This window comes from Petaurus breviceps, unplaced genomic scaffold (genome assembly GCF_028583685.1).
Source record: "Petaurus breviceps papuanus isolate PSGF00001 unplaced genomic scaffold, PetGlider_PUasm1.0 90845, whole genome shotgun sequence".
In the NCBI taxonomy this organism is placed as follows: domain Eukaryota; kingdom Metazoa; phylum Chordata; class Mammalia; order Diprotodontia; family Petauridae; genus Petaurus; species Petaurus breviceps.
Genome location: NW_027187359.1, coordinates 4,469,149 through 4,495,236, shown reverse-complemented (window position 1 = coordinate 4,495,236; position 26,088 = coordinate 4,469,149). Strand labels below are relative to the sequence as shown.

At 35.4% G+C, this 26,088-nt stretch overlaps 1 protein-coding gene across 26 annotated transcripts in view; it reads right to left on the bottom strand.

Annotated features, from left to right (window-relative positions):
- The window catches only part of NCOA1 (nuclear receptor coactivator 1), a 241,285-nt gene that overhangs the window by 156,654 nt on the left and 58,543 nt on the right, over positions 1 to 26,088 (bottom strand). For 19 of the 26 annotated variants that reach the window (XM_069071959.1, XM_069071964.1, XM_069071960.1 and 16 more), the window contains one exon: positions 2,777 to 2,880. The exons of the other annotated variants lie outside the window; for them this stretch is intronic. The gene's annotated coding sequence lies outside the window, so the exon portion shown is untranslated. The remainder of the gene's footprint in view (positions 1 to 2,776; positions 2,881 to 26,088) is intronic. 26 annotated transcript variants of the gene reach the window in all.

Below are 26,088 nucleotides of genomic sequence, written 5' to 3'. Positions count from 1 at the left end.
TAATTAATCATTAGGTAATTTTTTCTTAGATGTTTTATATTTCATAATGAAAACATGACATAACCCCAAAGTACCCTGATAACATTTGGGAAGCCCTCTAAGTCTCATCAGCAACTTCTACATATGGCTAATCTCATCTACTTTATGTTAATTCTTATGATCTATAATTTGAAACAAAGATATTTCCTTATCTTGTTCCTAGATTATGGATATATGCATTATTTAGTGATCCTATTCATCTATGCATTCAGCATAGGATTTATTATATAAAATTACTTTTTTTGAAACCTTTTCTTTTTACCTTATAATTAATAACAACTTTTTATGACTTAAAAAGAAACAAATTATATTTATTCACTGAGAAAAAAATGGAGTTTTAATTTTACATATTGCTTTTAATGCTTTTTTACTCCTGGACTCAAGAATTTAATAATTCTTTAGTACCAAACTGGAAATGTAAACTGGTGGGCACAAGATGGAGAAGGTTAAGTTAGTTTTGCAGGAATGGATATCCCTTCCCCACTAGCTCTAAGATTGCTAATTTCTTATATTATTCCCCTCCCTCCACCCTCAATCTAGAAAGAAGGTTAAAAAACAATTTATAGTGGGTTTCAATATTTGTTAGTACCTTCATGGATAGAGAGCATCAGGTTTGCAGTCAGGAAGACCTGAATTCAGATCTAGTCTCAGACATTTACTAGGTATGTGAGCCTGGGCAGGTCAGTAAACCTCTGTATGCCTGAGTTTCCTCAACTTTAAAATGGGGAATATCTACCTAACAGACTTGTTTTGAGGATCACAAGCAATAATATCTGTAAAGTGATTAGTACAGTGCTTCAAATAGAGTAGATACTTGATAAATACTTGTTCCCTTCCCTTCTCCCCATTCCCTTTCTTGGCCTGTACACACTTTTCAAATTCAATGGAACCCAAATTTCTGGCCTGTATAGGTAGTTAAAAAATAAAGCTTTGAAAGAAGTAAGATCCTTGGTTTTCAAGGAGAGCTCCTGTAGAAGCATTATCTACTAATCTTGTTGGACCTATGGCAATAAGACTAGAAGGTTCTTGATATTGAGGCTAGTGTTTTTCCCTTAAAAAGGCAAAGAAAATGTCCTCAAAATTTAATTGCTCCAAGGGAATAAGGTTTCTGCCTTCCCAGTGACTTAAAGCATAGAAGTCTAGCATGTGACTTCCACTACAGAGCAAGTCAACACATCCTTCTGATCAGGTATGCCATCATGGCAAATGAGGTCAGGGTAGCTATGTCTTACTGAAATAAAGCTTTATAAATGATTAATATTCTTCCCATGCCATTGTTAAGTAAGTTTGTATTAAAATAATTTCCTTCTAGAAACAGTGTATGGTCTACAAGTGTTTCATTTCTTTCTGATCCCAAACCTAAACAACTGTACCCAACCAGAGGTAAGCCCAGCCCAGAACACCTCCACTGACACCCTCTGAGATATTTCATTATGGAAGAAGATAATTTATGATTCTCAAATGCTATAAAAGTAGATCACAAACTACAACAGATCTTACCAAGATGTCAAGGATTTTGATTATAGGCCTGGTGGCCAACTTTGTGTTTTTCTTCTATGGAATAGCATAGCTAAGTGTGAAAACCTTCATGATTAGATGAGATGACTGGATATGAAGTGATGAACTTTTTAGCTATAGTAACTCATAAGACCATCTACTAAGGAGAAGTAGATCTGGAGGTAGAGGAAGTATTCACACTAATAAAATTATGTATCTTTTGAGGTATTTATGTTAAAACAAATTTTCAGAGTACCTTATGAGATAAAATGCAAAATTATCATCAAAGTGTTCTGTAATTTAGTAATCTTTAAGTAGCACCAAACAAGTAGGTTTCTGGCTATTTGCTTATTTGTGTATTATTTGAGCTATCCCACATTTAGTACAGCTAGGTGGCGCAGTGAATAGAGTACCAGCCCTGGAGTGAGGAGGACCTGAGTTCAGATCCGGCCTCAGACACTTAACACAAAAACTAGCCGTGTGACCTTGGGCAAGTCACTTAACCCCAACTGCCCTCCAAAAAAAAAAAAAAAGAAATCCCACATTTAGTTCAAATTATCCCCCGAAGGCAAGCTTGCTTTGAAGATGGGTACATGTGATTGCAATATGGCAAAGTTAGAGCTGTCCCTTACCATTTCTTCTAAATTCTGATTCCCCATCACGCCTCTGAAGAAAGAGACTCCAAGTATATCTTTTAGTCATTTTTATATTTCAATGCACATCAAGTCACTGTCAAATCATGCTATTTCTTTCTCCAACAACATAAAATGGAATTTGCTTATTGTTATTAAGTGAAAGGTAGAGCTAGTCTTCTAAAAAAGGAAAAAGCCAGAATGGGCCACCAATGTGATGTGATGTCACTAATTATTCAGGGTATTAGGTGCAGATGGAATCATAGTAGCAATACAAGAAAATAAGGATCTATGCTGGGCACAAGGGCTAAACACTAAGTTCATGAGTATCCCGAGTGCTTCCTGGACCAAGAATAACATAAAGAACTAGAAGAAATGAAGACACACGATAAACATGGAGAGAAAAACATAGAGATGGACAAATGAGAAAACAATAAAAGGGAAAACAAATCTAAAGAAAATACAAAATTGATCTCAGGTTAGATATTTAATGCTCTAGAGAAAGAACGTTATACCTAAAATCAGAAAACAAGCTCTATTCAAAGTTCCAAAACTAATTATAATCTTAGGCAAGTCATTCTGTCATTGTGAAGACATCTGTCACTTACCAAGAGGCACTAGAAGTAGGAGCTCACCACAGCTGAGGCTCATCCTGAAGATCTCAAAACCTCAAAGGCCATTGTAGTTCAGATATATCTTAAATAGAAATCCCCTGCAACATACCCAACAAGTGGTCAATTAGCCTCTATATGAAGCCACTTAGTGAAGAAGAATGAACTGCATTTTCAAGGTAACCCATTCTAATTTTCAATATCTCTAATTATTAGAAAAAATTTTCCTACAACCAACCAACATATTGCTTCTCCGCAACTTCCAAAGGTTAAAATTACTCCAGTTCTACAATCTGGAACAAAGCAGAAGAGATCTACTCCTGATTGCATATGACTGCCTTTCAACTACATGATGATAACTACGAATTCTGCCCCACCACCCATTTTTTTCTTCTCTAAGATAAACACCCCCGGTTCCTTCAACCAGTCTAGCAAGCTCTCCAATCCCCTTGTTACACTGGTTCCTTAGGATGCAATATCACTTTCTAAATATGTTTTGTCTTGGACAAAATACAATAATACCTTCCTTGTTCTGACCATTACACCTCTCTCTTCATATTAAACTTGCATGCAGTTCATTAAACCTTCAAATTTTTTTAGAATACTATAGTCTGAGCCTACCTCCAACTTGTACACAGGCTTTTAACTTTTTTGATCAGGAATGGGAGTAATAAAACACAAATACTCTCTAAAAGACTACTAGTCCACTCTGCTCCATGGAATGACAAACTACTAACTCTGCTCAAGAGCTCAAATTTTTTTGTCCTGCTAATTTGGCTTTTACTGCCCTCTAGTTTTGAATTATATTGTTGCATTTTCCTGATATTCAGATCCAATTAATCCACCTTTTTTCACTATTTTACTAAGATATGGAAACAAGCCAGTTTATTTCAAGATGCATTTGTTGCCTTTGATAGTTATTGCAAAAGATGGCATTCTGGAGGTGTAGGGAGTTCAACATATGTAATGAATAGAGCACTGGATTTAAAGCCAAAAGATCAGTGTTTGAATCTCACATATTTTATACTTCCCTATCATATGACCATTAGTAAATGACTCAACTATTCAGAGCATAACTGCCCTAAAGATGTAAAAAATACTTACAATATTTATGTCAAAGTATAGTTATGAAGAAAAAGTTCTACAAACCTGTAAGTGCTTTGTAAAAGAGTTATCATTAGAAAAGCATTTTAAAACTTAAAGGTATTCAGAGCACATTATATAAGAAGTATCAACACCGCTATTCACAGCTGTCTACTACAAATACACATAGTATTAAGGTAGTTATCCCACCACATGGAGGAAGCAAGTGTCTAGTCTAGGACTGTCAAGTGGAGAAGGAAGAAATCAGAAACAGCCTCAAAGGCAAAAGAGATTCAGGGTTAAAGCCTTCCTGACAAGTAATGAGTAATATCCAATTCTACCCTAACCATAATTCCTCCAAAGATGGAAAAATTCATTCCTGGAATCTATCACCATATAGATGACTATGTAACTGGCCCACTAGGATTTAATAAAAAAGGTCAAGCCTAGAATAATTACTAAAGGATTGTAATATCAAAATGAAGTTATCAATGTTTAATACTTAGTCAAAGAGAGGCCATCATGATTTGGAAAAGGAAATACCTCTAAATCTAATACTGTAACTGATTTGTCCCTGAATGGGCCATAATATTTACTGAGTAAAAAAGTTCTTATCCCTTGTAAGAAGAATTTTACAGAAGTTTCCTTAGATATGACATGGTACTCAGGAAATACATCAAAGGAGACATAAAGTTTCCTAGTGTATTCTAATGTCCTTTCTTCTCTCACCAAAAGTGGTGAGTGGGAAGGTGAGATGGTCAGAGCACTTTGGCAACCCTGTGAAAAACAGATTAGAGCAGAGGTATTTGAGGAAGTGAGACTGATTAGAAGACTATTATAATAGCCTAAGCAAAAGATATTGATGTCACTTAACCACTATTTACACAAGTTTTCTCATCTGTAAAATGAAGCTAGTAATCACACATACCTTGCGTTACTGTCATGAGGATCAAATAATAGCACGTGGCATGGTGCATGGCACACAGTAGGTGCTATACAATTGTTTATTTCCCTAATGACATTAAAAGAAGAATAGAAAGAGTAGGAAAGAGGAATGCAGTAGGAGAGAAGAGGCAGGAAGGCAAAGGAAAATGACCTCACATAACCACAGTACACAAGGAGATATCTATGCAAAAAAGGAGGGAGCAAAGGGAGCAACTAACAATTGACCCTCACTCTCTTCTGAACTCGTCAAAGCAGGAAAGAATACATACTCACAAAAAGTTGGGTAGAGAAATGCATTTCGTTCAATAGAGAAATAAGAATGAAGTAGAAGAAGGAAGAAGGAATCTGAGGGAAAATAGGTTAAGGGAAATCTAAAGGTGCGGCTAGGTGGTGCAGTGAATAGAGCACCGGCCCTAGAGGCAGGAGGACCTGAGTTCAAATCCGACCTCAGGCACTTAACACAAAAACTAGCCATGAGACCTTGGGCAAGTCACTTAACCCCAACTGCCTCCCAAAAAGCTAAAAAAAAGAAAAAAAAAAGAAATCTAAGCAAAACAAATTCTAACTAAGGATGTACAAGAAAACATATCAAGACTCTAGGGAGGTGGAGCCAAGGTGGCAGCATAGCCAAGGTGAATGCATACCCAAGGCAGTGGCATAGAAGCAGGAAAACTCCATGAGCTTCCCCCATAGCCTCTTCAAATACCTATAAAATATGACTCTAAACAAAGTTTAGAGCTACAGAACCCACAAAGTTACAGACAGAAAAAAATCTCCTGCTGAAGGAAAACCAGAAGGCTGACAGGGAGGGTCCATCACACCAAACTGGGAGCAGAGCCCTGCCCCTCCCTGAGCCCATGATTTTACCCCAGGGTGCCCCTGACCAGCCAAGGCTGGAGGGACTTCAGGAAAGTGGATCACCAGCAGCTGTGCCTGTTTCCAGAATTATCAACCCATAAATGCCAAAGGCAAAGTCAAAGGTCAGTGTAGACTTTGGGAACAGGGGGTCTGAGAGTGTGGTCTAGCCTTTACCCTAGAGGGAGAAGCAGCTGAGGCGTGGTGGCTGCTTCAGAGCTCCTGGCCTGCAGATTGTAGGCGGACCAAGCAACAAGTCTGAGGAGTAATTGCTCTTGCTTTAACCTGTTTGGATCTGGATTGCTGTCTTGGGTTGAGGTCCTGGGGTGTGTGACCAGGCAACAGAGCCTGTGGAGGTTTCAGAGAGGGCACCAAACTAATAGCTCTGGCAGCTGCAAAAACCCCAGACAATTGAGACAAAGCTCACCTCTCTGGAAGCAGAGTTCTACTGTGGCAAAAAGCTCAAAAGTCAAGTAATTGAGTGGCAACATGAGCAAGCAAAGGAAGCAAAGCAAGCACAGCAATCCAACTTTAGATTCTTTTTGAGGGGACAAAAAGGATCAAAGCATGGAATGGGAAGAAGACAGCTAAGTAACAACTCCTGTACCAAGAGCTTCCAAGAAAAATATGAACTAATTATAGGCCACGGAGGAGCTGAAGACAGATTTTGAAAATCAAGTAAGAGAAGTGGAGGAAAAATTGGGAAGAGAAATGAGAATGATGCAAGAAAATCATGACAAGAGATTCAACAACCTGATTGAAGAAAATAACACCTTAAAAAATAGACTAACTCAAATGGCAAAAGAGGTCCAAAAAGCCAATGAGGAGAAGAATGCCTTAAAAACCCAAATTTTCCAGATGGAAAAGAATTAAAAGCTCACTGAAGAGAATAATTCCTTCAGAATTAGACTGGAGCAAATGGAAGCTAATGACTTTATGAAAAATCAAAATACTATTAGATCCAAACAAATGAAAAAATAGAAAGTAATGTGAAATATCTCATTGGAAAAACCACTGACATGGAAAACAAATCCAGGAGAGATAATGTGAAAATTATTGGACTACCTGAAAGCCATGATCAAAATAAGAACCTAGAAATCATCCTTCAAGAAATTTCTCAAGGAAAGTTGTCCTGATATTTTAGAACCAGAGGGCAAAATAGAAATTGAAAGAATTTACCAATTGCCTTTTGAAAAAGATCCCAAAAAGAAAACTCCTAGGAATATTATAGCCAGATTCCAGAGTTCCCAGATCAAGGAGAAAATATTACAAGCAGCCAAGAAGAAACAATTTGAATATTGTAGAAACACAATCAGGATAACACAGGATCTTGCAGCTTCTACATTAAGGGATTGAAAGGCTTGGAATATGATATTCTGGAGGTCAAAGGAGCTAGGATTAAAACCAAGAAAGGGGCGGGCAGGTGGTGCAGTGAATAGAGCACTGGTTCTGGAGTCAGGAGGAGCTGAGTTCAAATCCGGCCTCACACACTTAACACAAAAACCAGCCATGTGAACTTGGGCAAGTCACTTAACCCCAACTGCCCTTGGAAGGAAGGAAGGAAGGAAGGAAGGTAGGAAAAGAATCATCTACCCAGCAAAACTGAGTATAATGTTTCAGGAGAAAATATGGTCATTCAATCATATAGAGGAGGGCAGCTAAGTGGTGAAGTGAATAGAACACGGGCCCTGGAGTCAGGAGGACCCGAGTTCAAATCCAGCCTCAGACACTTAACACTAACTAGCTGTGTAAACCTGGGCAAGTAACTTAGCTCCAATTGCCCCTCCAAAAAAAAAAATGATATAGAGGGCTTTCAAGCTTTCTTGATGAAAAAACCAGAGTTGAACAGAAAATTTGACATTCAAATACAAGAAGCAAGAGAAGCATGAGAAGGTAAACAGGGAAAAGAAATCATAAGGAACTTATCAAAGTTGAACTATCTACATTCCTACATGGAAAAATGATAGTTGTAACTCATGAAACTTTTCTCAATATGAGGATAGTTGAAGGTAATATAAATGTATATATAGATATATATATAGACAGATATGTATACATACATATCTGTCTATATAGGAGGGTATATGTATGTATGTATGAATACATGTGTGTATATATATATGTACAGGTATAAATAGAGGGCACAGGATCAATGGAATAGGAAGGAATGATATTTAAAAAATAAAATTAAGAGGTAAGAGAGGAATATAATGAGAGGAGAATAGGGTAGATTATCTCATATAAAAGAGGCAAGGGAAAACTGTTACAATGGAGGGGAAGAACAGGAAGGCAAAAGGGAATGGGTCAACCTTACTCTCATTGAATTGGGGATGGGATAGGATGGAGGGAAATATAGTCAATCTTTCACAATATATACACTATGGAAATTTTTTTCCATATAACTATATATCTACAACCTATATTGAATTGCTTACCTTCCCAGTAAGAGTGGACGACAAGGGAAGAAAGGAAAGAATCTGGAATTCAAAGTTTTAAAATCAAATGTTTAAAAAAATTATCTTTTTTATATGAAAATGGGAGATAAGATATACAGGCAGTGGGGTATGGAGATCCATCTTGCCCTACTGGAAAGTCAGAGAGGGGATGGGGGAGGATATAGGAGAGAGCAGATTGGGGGAGGGGGTTTTCAGTGGAATCACTGTTTTGGGGTGGTGGGTAGGGGAAAGATGGGGAGAAAATTTGTAATTCAAAATCTTTTGGAAATGAATGTTGCAAACTAAAAATAAACAAAAAATTTATTAAAAAAAAAGAAAACATATCTCTTTTTGAGGTTGCAAAAGAACAGGAATCTGAGGTGTTCACACATGGGAGAATACCTAAACAAGTTACAGTATATAAATATTATAAGATACCACTATTCTGCAAGAAATTATAAAAGGAATGACCTAAGAGAAACCAAGGAAGCCTTATATGAATTGACACTGAACCAGGAAAATGATGAAATGGAAGTTGTTATAAAAATATAAACTTTGAAAGAATTAGGAACTCCTATAAGTGTAATGACTAATCATGATTCCAGAGGAATGATGATGAAATATGCTACCTACACCTCCTGACAGAAGGGTAAAAGAAGGACTCAAAATACAGAATGAGATTTATTTTTTTGGAAATGACCAGTTCAGAAATTTGTTTCACATAACTATATTGTTTGCCATAGTTGTGTTTTTTCTTTCATTCTTAATTGGAGGGAGGGGATTAGAGTGGGTGAGAAGACTTTTTGCTGCCTGAAAAATTTTATATTTAAAAAAAAGTATAGATGGATAAAGTTTGGTGCTATTGGAAAAAATTCTTATGTGATAACCCCTATCAATTTGTCTTGTAAGATAACACTTTTAAAAAATCTCCCATTTAAAAAACTATTCTGTCTTGATTTCATTCAAATATTTCAATAAGGGTAAATTTTGATTTAGCCACAGACCAAACTTAAACCCTTCCAGAGAAAGAAATAACTATAACTATGCTTAATATAAAAAATGATTATTCAAGATGCAATTTAACTGACCTTTAATGATGTTTTTATAAAAATAAGCATTTTAAGAAGAAAATTGTGGTTTAAAAGTCCTATCAAATGCAGACAATAAGAGAAAATTTAGATATCAGAAAATACATCTGATAATCCCATTTAATTTCATTTGAATTTAATTTTAAAATTACACACACACACACATACATCTTCACTTGACCCTGCTTTCCTCTCTCCTTTCTTTCATACTCAACCTCACTTCTCACTCATTTCTTAACTCCTTGCAATCCAGCTTCTTTTTTACTACTCATTAAAACTGCTTTTTCCAAGGATCTCTTAATTGCTAAAGCTAATTTCCTCATCTTTCCTGACTTCTCTGCAGCATCTGACACCACTGACAACCTCCTCCCTTTCTATAAATCCTTTCCTATATCATTAGCCATGTCCTACACCCTAAGTGTGGGGTGTTACCCTGGGCTTTGTCTACACTGTGTCTCTCTACATTCTCTCCCCTGGTGTTCTCAGCAGTCATAAAGCTTCAATTATTACTTCAACAGAGATAACTACCAAATCTAAGCATACAGCCCTCATCTATCTCCTAGGCTCTAATCCCACAACTATGGTTCCCACAGGCACCTCAAATCCAGCATATCTGAAACAAACTAATCTTTCCTCAAAAGTCCACATACTTGCCCTTCACAAAAGCCTAAGAAATACGCTGGGACTGAGGAAAAAGGATTTGGGGTAGATAAGGATGTATCTTATGGACAAGGGTATGTATAGACAAGGGTACCACCTTCTAAACTAAGGTATTCTCTTTTTTTCCTCTAACTTAATATTATTTTATTTTTTCCAATTTCCAAAGATAGTTTTCAACATTTACTTTTATAAGATTCTGAGTTCCAAATTTTTTTGCCCATTCTCCCTCCCCTCTCCACTCCCCAAGACAACAAGCAATCTGATATAGGTTATACATGGACGATCATATTAAACACATTAGTCATGCTGTGAAAGAATCAGAACAAAAGGGGAAAACCATGAGAAAGAAGAAACACAAAACAAAAAAAGAGGGAAAATAGCATGCTTTGATCTATCTGCATTCAGACTCCATAGTTCTTTTGTCTGGATATAGGTAGCATTTTCCATTATGAGTCTTTTGGAATTATCTTAGATCACTGCATTGCTGAGGAGAGCTAAGCCTTTCATGGTTCATCATCACAGAATACTGCTGTTATTGTGTACAATTGCTGTATTATAATAGTTTTAGATCTGGTACAGCTAATTCACCTTCCTTTGCATTTTTTTCCATTAGTTACCTTGATATTCTTGACCTTTTCTAAACTAGGGGTATTCTTAACTTGAAATACATGAACTGATTTTTTGGTTAGTATTTTGATTACTGCATTTCAATAACTGATTTCCTTTCTAATCTTATTTATTTTACATATTTAAAAATATTACTTTGAGAAAGAATGCAGGTTTCACCTAAACATCAAGACACAAAAAAGGATAAGAACCCCTATTCGAAACTGATTATTGTCTATTCTCCCTTAATTTTTTTTCAAATGCCTAAATTTTAGGGAAACAAATGTCTGCATGATGCATGATGTCCGCAAGATGCTTTCAAATATCTTAAAGCTTATTTTTCTTAGGTTAAAAAAAATAATCTGATTTGCTTCTCTAGAAACAAATATTTTAATATTTGGGTCTCTGGTTTTAATACCTGCTTAGTGTTTTGGACTTTAATACTTGCTCCAGGTTAGGTTTTTATGGTTTTGATTGATTTTAGTCAAATCTACTACACTACAAGAGTATGGGACACTACCATATTTAAATAATACTGCATCTAGTAAAAGTTTTTTTAAAGCATGGAAGAACTTATATAATCTGATGCAAAATGAAGTAAGCAGAGCCAAGAAAACAATATTCACTAACTACAATAAAATAAATGGAAAGACCAAGAACAAAACAATAGAAGACGAATGTTGCAAAAAATTACGAACTATAGTTTGATCTTACTAGAATAAGATACCTTCTTATTCCCACTTCTTTACAGAAACCAAGGTTCCCCAGTTGTGAATTGCATGTCACATCAGATTTCTGTCAATACATTGATCAGTTTTGCTGTATTTATGATCTTTTATTCCCCTTTTTTCATTTTAATTCTTTGTTATAAAGGATGGCTCTCCAAGAAGAGACGGGGACAGAAAAAGAGGAAAATTTGGGTGATGTAAAAACCAAAAATTCCGTACAGGTCTCTAATATTAATCATATTTCAGTGAAATCTGTCATAAGAAGATTACTGGGGGGAAATATGAAAATGAATTAAACTGCAATCATTTTTCAATTAATCCAACGTGTTTTGTTTACAAATTACAATAATGTATGAATTTTTATATGATTACAGTTCATATAATCTTTAGTTAGGTCTGCAAAGACAAAGGTTGGGAGCATATCACGAAAATTATCCCATTATTTTTCCTATTCTCCAAGCACTGTATAATTTGGCAAACTGCACTGGGAGTAGGAATTGATGGCTAAAATGAGATAAGGAATAAGGCTCTTGGAATTTTTTCTGAATTTAACTACAGTGAGTCCATAATTGAAATAACAAAGAGTAAAAAGCAGCAATCGAGTCATGACATAATAATTCTAAGATTAAAATAAGCCCAAAGGAATGCTTGAATTCTGATCTCCTCTCCTTAAAGCAAAAAGCAAAAAGATTGTTTTCCAAAGGATGAGCTCCAGAGAATTACTATATCCCAACTGACACCATCATCAGTCCTCTCAGAGGACCAAAAGTAGGATCAGGAAACTCGGGATTTATGATCTATTTTTTTGCAAAACCATGTATAAGCAATTATTTTTTAAAAATATAGTATTTTATGAAACTCAACACTTCAATTTTGAAATTATGCTACTATACAATGTTAAATGTCAACTTCTTGTAAAATAAATTTTAATATGTGCATAGTAGATAAATCTAATAAATTATAACTTCCAATAAGAAGAAAATATATACACCTTATTTAACTAATTAATCTGGCTCTGCAGAACCTTTTTTTTTTTTTTTTTGCTTTTTGGAGGGCATTTGGGGTTAAGTAACTTGCCCAAGGTCACATGGCTAGTTTTTTTTTATTTTAAGTGTCTGAGGACAAATTTGAACTCAGGTCCTCCTGATTTCAGGGCTAGTGCTCTATTCACTGCGCCACCTACTTGCCCCATACAGAACCTTTCTTTACCACCCCAACCATAACCCAAGCCAAATTTCTTTGTCTTAAGTTTCTATAGGACTTACTCTCTTATATACATTCATTTAACAATTAATCAAGTACTGCTGCTTAGTTTCTTCTCTCCCATTAGGGGTTATGAATTGTTATTATGTATTGTGAATTACCTTTTCACATATCTATGTCTCACTAACCATTCATACTCCTTCGTATTTCTTGAAATAGTTAACACAATGTCTTTATGTAGTTGGCATGCATTTTTAAATGTGACATGACAGAATACTTGTTTTAACTAGGATTCCTTAAGTGTCATTATTTTTTCTAATTTAACTACTATGAACCCTTAATAAATGTTTGTTGAATTTCCTAAGAAAAGGAACAACCAGAATAGAATTCTCAGTATACAGTAAGTCTTGAAGGTAGGACAAGTCGTGTACTGGTTAAGAGCAGCCCAATTTAGTTTAAGTACAAACAGGGATCCTTAATCATTTTTATGTCATGGACCTCCCCACCTTTGGCAGTCTGGTGAAGCACATGACCTCTTCTCAGAACACTTTAAATGCACAAAATAAAAAATACAGGTTTACAAAGAAAATCAACTACATTGAAATACAATTTTAATTTTTTTTTAAATTCCCAGACCCCTTGGCATCTAGACACCAGTTTAAGAACCCCTGGCTTAGAGTATGTGGAAGGGAATAGTGTGTGATAAAGAGATGCAACCTTACTTTGTATGTGAGGGAGATTAATTAAGAGGTGGCAAAATTAGAAAGGTTACTGCAATAGATACATATAAGAGTTTATGTGATATAAGGCAAAAGAGAAGAGGATGAATGAGAATTATTTTTCAGAAGACTCAACAAGAACACCTTCTCTTCCTTGATCCAAATTCTATTTATCCATCTAGATCCATTTTAAGACCTATCTTATCAGTGACGCTTTACATATCAAGCCAAACCACAACCACTTTTCAAAATTATTTTTGCACTTGTCCATCACAAAACTTATTTGAATTTCACCTAAAATCTCATACTGCCAAGAGACTGAAATTACCTTTTCTATCCTCCACAGCAACTATCACAGTACTTATATAATAGATATTCAATAAATATTTATTATGAATTAGAATTAGAATATAGAACTTCGGGCAAAAAGAACTCAGATCATTTACCCCAAACCCCATATTTGTTAAGTGAGGGAGAAAAAGCCTAGAAAGATGATTAGATGGTTTCAAGATCAGTGGAGTTTTCTGACCACAAACCAAATTATCTCAATTTTTTTTTCTTTCTTAAATTGGGGTCTTAAGGACAAGGAGGAAATTATGTTTAGAGAACAACAGAATGTCAGAGATGGAAAGAACCACAGAGATCATCCACTCCACTCCACACCTGCATAAAACCCCCTCTAGAATAGCTGAAATAAATAGAAATCTAGCCTCTGGTGAAGAACTTCACCAAGAGGAGACCCCACCATGTTCCAAAATATCTCATTGTCCTTTTGAGTAGTTCTTACCATTAAGATCTTTTTATTGCATCAAGCCAAAATCTGCCTCTATAATTTCTACCCATTGCTTCCTAGTTGTACCTTCAGGACCAAGAAAAGCCAAGTCTAATATTTCCACAAGAGGATCTCCAAAGACTAGAAAGTAACAATGAACTTCCCCTTCTCATAACCATCACAATCATCTTTTCTTCAGACTAAATATTCCCAGTCCCTTCAACTGATGTATGTGAGGGAGATTAATTAACCAGTCCCATCATCATCCTGGTCATGCTCCAGATTGTGAATATATTTTTGAAAATGTGACACAAAACTATAAACACACACCTGGTATAGTCAGATCAGAGAAAATTACAGCAGAAATATCACCTTCCTTATTAATATTTTATTTTTCTTAATACAGCATACCATCAAATTAACATTTTGACTGCCATATCACACTGCTGAGTATAAGAAAAACAACTATAAAGCAAGTATCTGTAGAAACACAGATTGACTTGGAGTGAAGAAGGGAATGAGTAGGGGTAATCCACTGACTAAACAGAAAAAAAAAGTGAGGTAGGAGGGAACAAAAGTACTAAATATGTAATGTTCTTGGTTGAGTTTCTATAATTATCTTTTTAAAAAATTTTTTTAAATTAGCAGAACCATAATTCAAGGAACCTATAATTTCTGTCTTTGCCTTGAAGGGCTAACTGTGATACTAAAAGTCTGTTGCAGTATGATGAAATGGAAAAGAACACTGGACCTTAAGTCAAAAGACCTATACTCCAGTCCCAGTTCTAACCCATATTAGCTGTGTGACCTTCAGCAGTCCACAATAAATTTCTTCTATAAAATGGAGAGAACACATTACCTAACCCAGGTCATGCTCAAAGATCAATGGAAATAATGTATGTAAAGCACTCCCTCCACAAATGTAAAATGTTATTGTGGCTATAATAGGGGGAATACTCTAACTATAAAATATTGGTTATTAATAGCATAATATCCTAGAAGTCTGAGGAGGAAGGCTCTCCCTATATAATCTCGATAAAATACAGATCAGAAATTTCAGTAATACTTCAAAAGATAAATGTTACTAGCATCTCTAATTAAAATCTAAGGAGTCATAAACACTGTACACTTACACTAACTTCCTCAGTTTGACAACCTTTGTAAAGTTTGGGAGGCTTGAGGCCTCACCAATTCAATCAAGATTTCACACAAAAGCTCATTAATTCAATAAGGAAAAGAATGCACAAACCACACCCGATTTACATCTGTACTTGGAAAGGAACCATGGTAGCTCTGTAAATTTACTTACCAAAATGGCTCTGATAAAGTAGAAATCCAGAGTTAAGAACTAGATAAGTTAAGATTTCATTTCTGAAATTCTTCATTTAAGTGAATTATATTATAAAAGCAAACAACAATTCTACATTTTAAACAAATTCAAAATATTTCTATTCTAAATATTCAACTTCAATTAAAGTCATAAAGTAGTTACAAGAGACTAAAGTACAAAGGTTTTAATTATTCAAATGCTAAATAAAACCTTGATGACTTAAGGCTACCACACCAAAAAAAGAAAAGTAGCACATCATAATTTTAGTTCCTACCATTCTAATCAACAACAATGAAGTTTAGCTAGGTTTTTTCAGCAATAATCTGATTTTAGGCACATATAATTGATTATAATGGAAAAAATCCATACCATTTTTAAAAGTAGTGAAAATCAAAGTCTGGCAATTGTGAGGTTTGAGACACAGTGAAAGAAATAAGATTTATACAATTCTGTAGAGGCCAATTAAAAAGCAGGCAAAACAATACCAGTGCTGAGGTGCCATAAATCATCTTCAGACCAAAAAACAAGATTCTAATTTCTTCTCTGCTTTACTTCTAGTTCACATTTTGTGTGAAAGTTTCTCTTAGGATTTCTCTTGTCTAAAATAGATCTCTAGAGAACCAACATGTAGAGAAGTGTTGTGATCATTTTATGATGCAAGAGAGAAGCCTCTCAAGTAGTCATTTTGAAGGGGGAAAAAAAATGCCTCAATGGTGATTTAAAATAATAAGAATTTACTGTATAATGATGGCCACAAAAACCAGTTCATATTTCATTTTCTTTATTTTATGCTATTTCTCTGAAGCATAAACATTTTCAGTAAATAAGAACTCATACCATTGCATACTTTTTAGTTTTCTCTCTAGCAAAACAATTTTGATAACTTTAAGAATAATTTCTATACATTATTTCACTTCAATTTCCTATGTTTTATATGCTATAACCTGAAAGGCATCTTAAAAGGCTGATCAAGTAGTCCACTCATTTTAAACACGAAGAAACAGAGATCTAGAGAGTATCTTGTCAAAGGAATAGGCTTGGAGCTCAAACCCAGGTGATATGATTATAAAATCAAAGAACTAGAGCTAGAAGGGACTTCAGAGGTCCCCTAATTCCAATATGTTATTTATATGATATATAACATATTATATATAACATACAAGTATATTATATATAATATATATGTTAATATATTAATCATATTAGTATGTGATTAACATTTATTTATGTTATATTATTTAATATTAATAATTATTATATTAATATATAATGTTATTGTATATATTATGAATATATTTATATATAAATATAATAACATAATTCCAAAATTATTATGGATGAACCTGATGAATTTTTCTACATGAAAGATGATTGGGATAAATAACTACCTTATTCACTTCCTTTTTTCTTCTTTTTTTCTAGGTTAATATTTACACTTTGAAAATGAAAAAGGGGAAAATGTGTAAACATTTTGTTCCTGCAATAATAACACAATATACTAACATTTCTGGGATAAAATTAAAGCAGTCCTGGGAGCAAAAATCACTTAAAAATATACATTAACAAAACAGAAAAAAAGAATCAATGAACCAAATGTGCAACTTAAAAATCAGAAATCTAATTACAAAATTCAACAGAATCATAACAGAAAAAAGCTTGATTATAGGAGAAATTAGTAAACTGTAAACCTGAAAAACTAAAGAACTAAAAACTGTTTCATTGAAATGACAAATAAAACAGGGGCAGCTAGGTGGCACAGTGGGGTCAGGAGGAGCTGAGTTCAAATGTGACCTCAGACACTTGACACACTTACTAGCCATGTGACCTTGGGCAAGTCACTTAACCCCAACTGGCCAACCTTCCCCCTCCAAAAAAAAGGCAAAAAAGAAATGAAATGACTAACAAAGTTGATAAATTTTTGGCCAATTTGATTAAAAAGAGAGGGAATGAATAAGAAAATAAAAAGTGAAATCCCAACAAACAGAAATTTTTTTAAAATGATCAAAATCTATTAGAGCTATATGATACCAAAACTAAAAAAAATCAATTGGGAGGATTATCTACAAAAGCCCAAAATACTTAAAACAACAAAACACCAGAAAAATATCTTTAAAAAGTCAATTTCAGAAAAAAAAAGGATATTAAGCTACCTCAAAAAAGATACAAAAAAGCGGGGGAGGCGCGGAGAGGAAGGGAAAAGGAGCTGATTCAGATGTATTTACAGAAAAAAATCTATTAAACTTTTAAAAACCAAATAATACCAATACAACACAAATTATTTTCAAAAATTGAGGAAAAAAGAAACCAAACTCCATTTATAACTAATTATCATTCTAATACCTAAGGAAAAAGCAAAAAAAAAAAAAAACCCACATAACTATAGACCAATATCGCTAACCAATAAACATGTATTATAAACTAAGAACATGCCAGACACTGCTAAGCATTGTGGATACAATGAAGGGCAAAAATTTGATCCATGCCCACAAGATAACTTTCTAATGAGGGAAACATGCAAAAAGTTGTACGTACAAGTTTCATGTAAGATGAATGGAAGGTAATCTCAGAGGGAAGGCACTACTTTTGTTTTGATTTAGGGGGGATGTAGTTGGTGGGGGTTGGTGACGACTTGAAAAGGCCTCCTGCAGAAGGTAGGATTTTAGCAGACTTTTAAAGAAGCCAGGAAGACAGATCATTCTAGACATGGAGTACAGCCAGTTCAAAGTCAGAGTTGAAAGTTCTAATATTGTGTGAGAAAAATAGAAAGGCCAAAGGTGCTGAATCATAGCATATGTGGAGGGAATGAATGTATCAGGAGAATGGAAAAGTAGAATGAGGGCAGGAGTGAAGGGCTCCAAACACCAAAAAGAGGAATTTTATATTTGATCCTGGAGATAACAGAGTTATTGGAGCTTACTGGGGAAGAGGGGTACCTGTGCTTAACAAAAAGCATTTTGGCACATGAATGAAGGACAGATTGGACATGGAAGAGATGAACTAGAGAAACTAACTAGAAGGCTCTTGCAATAGTCTAGGTGAAAGATGATAAGGGCCTATAACAAGATGACAACAATAAGAGAAATGCCAAGACATGCAACAGACTGGTTATGAGGAGTCACTAAAAGTAAGGGTTTGAGGATGGGTAACACCTATAAGCCTGGGATGGCAGGAAATGGAAATTACTTGAAGAGATATAGAAAATCTGAGAAGAAATGGAATGTTTAGGGGGAAGTTAATGAGTTCTGTTTTAGACATGTTGAGTTTCAGATATCTATGGGTCAGCCAGTTAAAGATGTCTAAAAGGCAGTTAGTTAATGATGTGAAACTAGAACTCAAGAGAATTCTGGGAATTATTTTCAGAGATGATGAATGAACTAAAGGGATTCAAGAAATCACCAAGTGAGAAAATATAGAGGAGGAAGAAGAGAACAGGTCCAGGACAAAGCCTCGGGGAGTATCCACATTTGGTGCACATGATAGGGGATGAAGATCTAGCAAAGGATACTGAGGTGTGGGTAGGCAGTTGGAAAAGGAAGCAGGAGAGAGCAGTGTTAAAAAACCTAGTATCTATGAGAAAAGGGTGATGAACAGTGTCAGAGTCTGCAGACAGATCAAGAATAAGTACTGATAAAAGATCATTCAATTTTCACAATTTTTAAAAAATGGTAATTTTTGAAAGAGCAGATTGAATAATAAGGCTGAAAGCCAAACTTCAGTAGATTTAAGAGAGGAAGAAAAGAAGCAGAAGCACCAAATTGGGGAGGGGGGGAGGGGGGGAGGCGCGCGGCAACTACCTCATTTGCTTGATGAAATGAATATTTAGAAAATCCTGAGGAATGAGGAAAGAAACTAATTAAAGACAATTGTTTCAGCAAAGTTGCAAGTGCTAAAATCGATTCACAAAAATCAAAACCATTTAATAAAATCCAGTTGAAATTAATAGAAAGAGGCGGGGGTGCTATGTGGCACAGTAAATAGAGCACCACCGGCCCTGGAGTCAGGAGGACCTGAGTGTAAACCTGGCCTCAGATACTTAATACAAAAACTAGCCATGTGACCTTGGGCAAGTCACTTAACCCCAACTGCCCTCCAAAAAAGCAAAAAAATAATAATAATAGAAGTCTCACTCAAAATAACTACAAAATGTATAAAAAGTCTAGAAATCTACCTACCAAAGCATATTCAATACTTCCTTAAAGAAATAAAGAACAATCGAAACAACTTCTGAGACTCATGAGCAATAAGATGGCAGATTATACATTATCTCAAATCCCCATGACCTCTGAAACTCTCCAAAACAGAACTTAGGCACCAAAAATAAACAACTTAAGCTATCTTCAAGGTCTATAATCAAGAACCAAGAATTTACAAGAAAGTTAAAAAAAAGAAAGAAAAGAAAAAAGCCAAAGTCCATTAACCAATGATCTCTAACCCTGAGTTTGCTACTCCTAACCTCCCATATTACCAACAGCAACTAACTAACCCAAGTACATGACACAAGGCTTACATCAAAACCTACCCCTAGACCCTGGTCCCCACATATCTCTTTCTAATGCTCTGAAGACCTTAGCTTTGCTTAGGCCTCAACAAAAACCCTTGACCACAGATCTCCAGGGACAAAAGTCTGCTGAGAGGGCTAAAACCTGGAAGCACTAATGCAGCAAATCTTGATATGCTGAAGGGGTGTAGTGTGGGGGAGAGACAGATTCCTAAGTGGTGGTGCTGGGTCAGAGATCTAAGGAAAAGAGAGAGTAGGACAGGACACCACAGGACATTCCACCCCCCACTGCACCCCTGCTGTACTTCATTTCGCCTAAAGGAAAAATCACAGCTCTGGGCTAAAGCTAGTTATGACAACGCAAAAGTCAGTGGGGGGCAGAGACTTGGGCTACTGAATTGTCTAGCGTGAGAGTAGGCTTTAAGATCTAGCCCCCCAGGGAACTGCAATCAGAGAGGAGGGGGTCAGGAAGTGAGTGATAAGGAAAATATGATGGATAAAAAAAGACTAAAAGTACCAAAGATTTCAGAAGAAGAAACATACATACATAAATCAACAGAAAAAAGATACCCAGTAACAACAGAAGGAAATACAATATCTACAAGTGAATACTGCAAAATAAAGGAAAATGATTCAACACTTGATGAGACAGAGGACCTTTTAGAATGCAAAGAGAACATGGAACTATAAACACTGTTCCTGAGTGGTTTAGAAAAGAAATATGAATTATGAGAGCAGAATTTATGTTCCACACAGGAAAAATGAATAGAAAAACCTGAATTTGCAAAGGCAAGTTTCAGCAAAGAAACAAAAGAGAGAATAAAACACTGGGAACACATATACACAGAAGTAAAGGATAACTCTGAAGAAGTGCTAGTTTTGGGTATTTCTTCAAAGAAAATATGGTCACTAGGCAAGTAAAACATACTGAACCTGAAGACAGATTTTGTAGAGACAACCTAAAGAACATTTCTTCCCAGAAGAACACAACAGGACAAAAATCCTTCACATCATAACAAAAGAAATAATAAAATAGAGTTGCCCAGAACTTTTAAACACAGAAAATGAAATTCCAATTGAAAGAATTCAGATTGCCTCTAGGAAAAAATACAAGGCTGCAAACTCCAAGACATGTAGAAGTTAAATTTAATTCACTTCAGAAACAAAAATTCATGAGGAGAAAGACCATCAAATACAAAGGAAAGAATGTTTGATTAATGCAAAACTTCCTAGAAAAAGGAGGAAGAAACAGATTGTGTCCTGAAAATCAATGGAGCTCAGGAAGCATCCCCAAGGTGATCTGTCCTACAAATCTGAGCTTAACCATGAAGGACAAAAAATGGATGGATGTTCAATGATAAGGAAGAATTTGAAACATTTTTTGAAGACTGGAACTGAAGAGATTATTGGCCTGTCAAACACCCCAATCAGCAGAAATGTAGCAGACAGGGACATAACAAAAATAGTGAAAACAGAGAAACCAAAGTACCCAAGGAAACAGCAATGAAGGCAGATATCTGGTAGAGGTAATAATGAAGAGGCAGATTGGGCATGAGGGAAAGAACCTAGGGACACCCTGTCTAAAAGTGAATGCTTCTTTTATGAAATTACATTACAACATGGAAGGGTTCATAACATAACTACATGGGGGGAGGGGTGCTGAGCACAAACAAATCAACAGGGAAAATATTAACAACAGAAGGAATTGTGGCCTCCAGATCTAGTAAATTACTTCAAGCATCTATGAATAAATAATGAAAAACAAAGAAAAATTATTCATTGATTGATGAGACAGAAGACCCTGAGAACATAGGAGAACATGAAACCACAACACACTCTTCTTGACTGTTTCAAAAGAGAAAAGGAAATTATGAGAACAGAAGTTATGTTTTGCACAGCAAAAATAATGGGCAGAAAAGAAAAATTGGAATCTGCAATGGCTAAATCTCACCAAACAAGAGAAAAAACAATAGATTGGGAATGCATGTATAAGAAAGTAAGACAATCTACAAGAATAAAAGCAAAAAACATCATCTTTAAAAATATAGTCATTATCCAAGAAAAATAGAGCTGAACTCAGATAGGATGCAAAGAGACAACATAAGGATTGGAAGTCTCCCAGCAAAAGATGATTAAGACAAAAAGTCTTAACACCATAATGCAGGAAATAATAAAAGAGAACTGTCTAGAACTTTGAACATAGAAAATGAAATACCAATTGAAAGAATACACAAATCACCTCCAGGAAAAAACCCAAGGCTGTGAATTCCAAGGCACATAGTTGTTAAAATTTAACAATTCAATTCAGAAATAAGTTCTGCAAGCCATCACAAGAAAGACCTTCAAATACAAGGAATAGGAGACACTAGTGAAAGATTTCTTTCTCAATGTACATAAGGAAAATTGAGAAAGACCAAATAATTCTAGAGGTCATGAATCAGAGAATGAAGGGCTGAAATAGAAAGTGAAGATGGATAATGAAAAAAGTGAGAGTTCTCTAGAAAGGGGTGGAAAAAGGAAATTTTTGTGAGAAATTTGTTTTTGCTGGATTATACATGTTTACAATGAGGATTCTGTTTTTCACGTTTTTAAAATTTGTTGTTCATTAAGGGAACGACGATTATAAATGCATGTAAAAGTAAGTTGAAAAAAAATTTTTGAATGAAGTCAACCAGCTAGTCCTACCAGATTATTCAAAGAAGCAGGTGGCACAGTGAATAAATTGTATGAGCCAAAGGGACTTGAATTTGAATCCTTCCTCAGACACTTAATAAATGTGTGATCCTGGACAAGGTGCCTAATCTCTTTCATTTAATGACAATAAAAACTAAAAAACAGGACCAGTTGAAGGAAAAGAGGAGGGGGAAATCTACATGACTGAGAGAGGAATTAAAAAAAGGGGGGGGGGGATTACATAACCAAATAAAAGCAGAAAAGGGAATTAAGCAAAACTCCTAAGGAAAGGAAGTAGAAAAGGGTTAATTAAGCAAAACTCCTGAAAGCGGATAACAAATGGGAGAGGATGTGGGGTTGAGGGAAAGAGAGTCAGTGGAACAGTGCCACCTTAAAAAAAATTAAGGTAAAGTAACTGAACAGATATAGTACTGTGTTTGCAGCAGAAGGAAAAAAAATCATAAGTTGAAAAAAACCCAGTTTTAGAGACAAATGGAGGAAAACAAACATGACTCCCATAAATTAAAATGTGAATGTATTAAATAATCCCTTAAAAAAAATTTTTAAATAGTGAGAGAGATGTGGGGAGGAAGTGTAGTTTATGTAGTTTATACAAACAAAAGATAGTAATTTATTTTTAAGTTGTCATGATGCTCAGCAACCTTTATTAAATTGGATAATTACATCCTCATTTACTAAAAAATAGGGATTCTACAAAAGCAAAGAACTCAATAGCTGATTTACCTGGAATCTGGATTTCCTAACATATTTTTCGTCCCTTAGCAATTCTCTGAATTCCTAAAAAGTGACAGAAAGCAAAAACTATTTTAACTAGTGACAGAAAACGATTCCATATAAAATTATGTATCAGTGTATATATTCCAGACCTCTCTGTAGCTTTCAATGCTATTGACTGACCTTTCCTCCTAGATACTCTCTCTTCTCTGGGTTTTCCCAACACTATTCTCTCCTAGTTCTTTTCTTACCAATCTGTATACACCTCTATCTCTTTTACTGAGTCATCATGAATATCATTCATATCTTCCATCTCTTGGTTCACACCTAGGTGCTATCCTAGGATCTCCTTTTTCCACACACTTGGTGATTTGAAGAGTTTCCATTGCTTTATTTTTCACCTTTATCCAAATGATTTAGATCCACACATCTTATCACAAATTCTCCTGATCTCCATCTTCAAATCACCAAAAGGCTACTGGACATTTCAAACCAGTCTTTGTAGTCATCACAAATTCAACATATCCAAAGCAGAATGCATTATCTTGCCACTCATCCCTCTTCTAAACTTCCCCATTTCTTTTAAGGGCACTACAGGAACTCAAGACACACAAAGTCAGTATCAGCTTCAACTCATTCCTTGAAATTATCACATATGTTCCATAGTTATCAAATCTTGTTTCTACCATCTTAGTATCTCTTAAATCATTCCTTTTCTCTATAGTCTCAAAACTACCACCCTTATCCAAGCAATCTCACCTGAACTACTGCAAATAACTCCTAATTGGTCACCCCTGCCTCAAGTCTCAACCTATTAAAACCCAGACTCCATACAATTGCCAACATGGTTTTCCTAAAATAGAGGCTTGGCAATGTAAAGTCCCTACTCAATAAACTCCAGCAACTATCATTTCTAAGAAGACAAATGGAAAATAGACAGAGAGACAAACAGATAGATAGAGATGGAACTCCTGTTTGGCATTTAAAGACCTTTTTTGCAATCTGATCTTCCACACTTAATATGCAATTTTTTCCTTTCATATACTTTCTTTATTCCAGTCAAACTGGACTTGTTGCAGTTCCTCATAAGTGACACACCATCTCCATCCCACAACACTTCACTGGCTTTCCCATGTCTAGAATACTGTTCCTCTTAACCTTTGCCTCTTGGAACCCTGTTTCCTTTAATAATGAACTCATTAAGTCTTCCTGACTACAACTGAGGCAATCTATCCTTTGTGCCACATACTTCTCTGAACACCTGCTAGATCTAGTTGGCTGACCTCATTTTAAAAAACTTTTTTAAACTTAATCTGTCACTCCCACTACTGTTCCACCATTGAACAATTTTTTTTTTAAAGAAGCAAAACAAAACCCTTGCTATAAACTTGCACAATTGAGCAAAAACAAATCCCCACACTGGCCATTTCCAAATGTGTATCTCCCTCTTCTGTTTTGAATTCATCACCTATCACCTCTCTGGCAGGAGATGAGTGGCTTATTTTCATAATCAGTCTTCTAGACCCATGGCTTATCCTTCTACCTATCACATTTAAGTCTTTAAGTTGTCTTTCAATATGTTACTATCACATGTTCTCCTGTTGACTTTACTCTGCATCATTTCATAGAAATCTTTCCAGTTACCTCTAAAACTATTCATTTTGTTATTTCTTATAATATACCATAATTTCTTTATTCATTTCCCAATAGAAGGATAGAGCCTTAGTTTCCAAAGAGAGATCCTTTACCTCTTTATCTTTCTTTGAGGTATAGTGGTATGGCTGAGTCAAAGGGTATGCACAGTTCAGGAACTTCTGGCTCATAGTTTCAAGTTATTTTCCAGAATTCATAGTTCAACCAACAGTGCATTAATGAACCTATTTTCAGCAAATTATCATTTTCCTCTTTGCCAATGCAATAAACATTTATTAAGCACCTACTATGTACAAGGCACTGTGCTAAGCACTGGGTACACAATTAGTAAAAAGATAGTACCTGCCTCTCAAGGAGTTGCTCACAATCTAATAGGAGGAAATAACACACAAAAGGACACAGGGATAGGGGGTAGGGAGAATGGAACCAAGTGGTATCTTATTTAGTGGAGTCAAAACCATGGAGAGAAGTAGGTGGAGAATGAAATGAGCAAAAGTCCACTCTCTGCCTTCTATAAAGTAAGGCACTGGAAGAAGTTTAATACTTGACCCCCCAAACAGAAGGAAAAGGAGAATGAGGGAACTGGCATCAGTCAAAGCTTGAGTTAGCACCATGGTGATAAGATTAGAAGTGACTGAGTTTAACTTGAGAGGGGCATCTTGTTACGTGGAGCAGAAAGCAGACAGCCCTCATTTTGCCTGTTGGTACAAGAAATGTCCTCACCACTGAAAGCAAACCAGCAACCTCCACCCCTACTCCTACTTAATATCTACAAATCACTCTGTCTTCTTAATTTTCCCTGAGCTGGAAAAGGAAAAATAGGCTGTTCACTATGCCTTTTTCTTAGCTTTTTGATCACAATTTGGTCTTTGTTTTGTAGGTCATTCTGGAAGTATGCTAGACAATTTATAACAAAAAATGTTTCCTCTCCAACACCTTGGTTCTACTTGAACTCCATACATTTTGACATATCTGACATTGGAAGGGATGTGGGGCTGAGCAGATAATGTGTATCTCATTAGAGTCTGATCATTAAGGGTTTTAAGAGGAAATCTAATAAGATGGAGGGCCTTGTAGTTTTGTTATGGTCTGATGATCTTAAAAGAAAACTGCAAAGTAAGAGGAAAAGTAATCCACTAAAGGAAAAAATAGAGAAGAAAAATAGAGCTAATAATCAATGAACATAAGTATTTCAGAAAACATATATACAAGAAGGAAGGGATGACTGGAGCAGATGACACTTCAACCTCAATTCTCATCTAAATTGGTCAACTAAGCACACACACACTCCCAAAGAAAATAAAAATATACTTTATTCAACAGGAA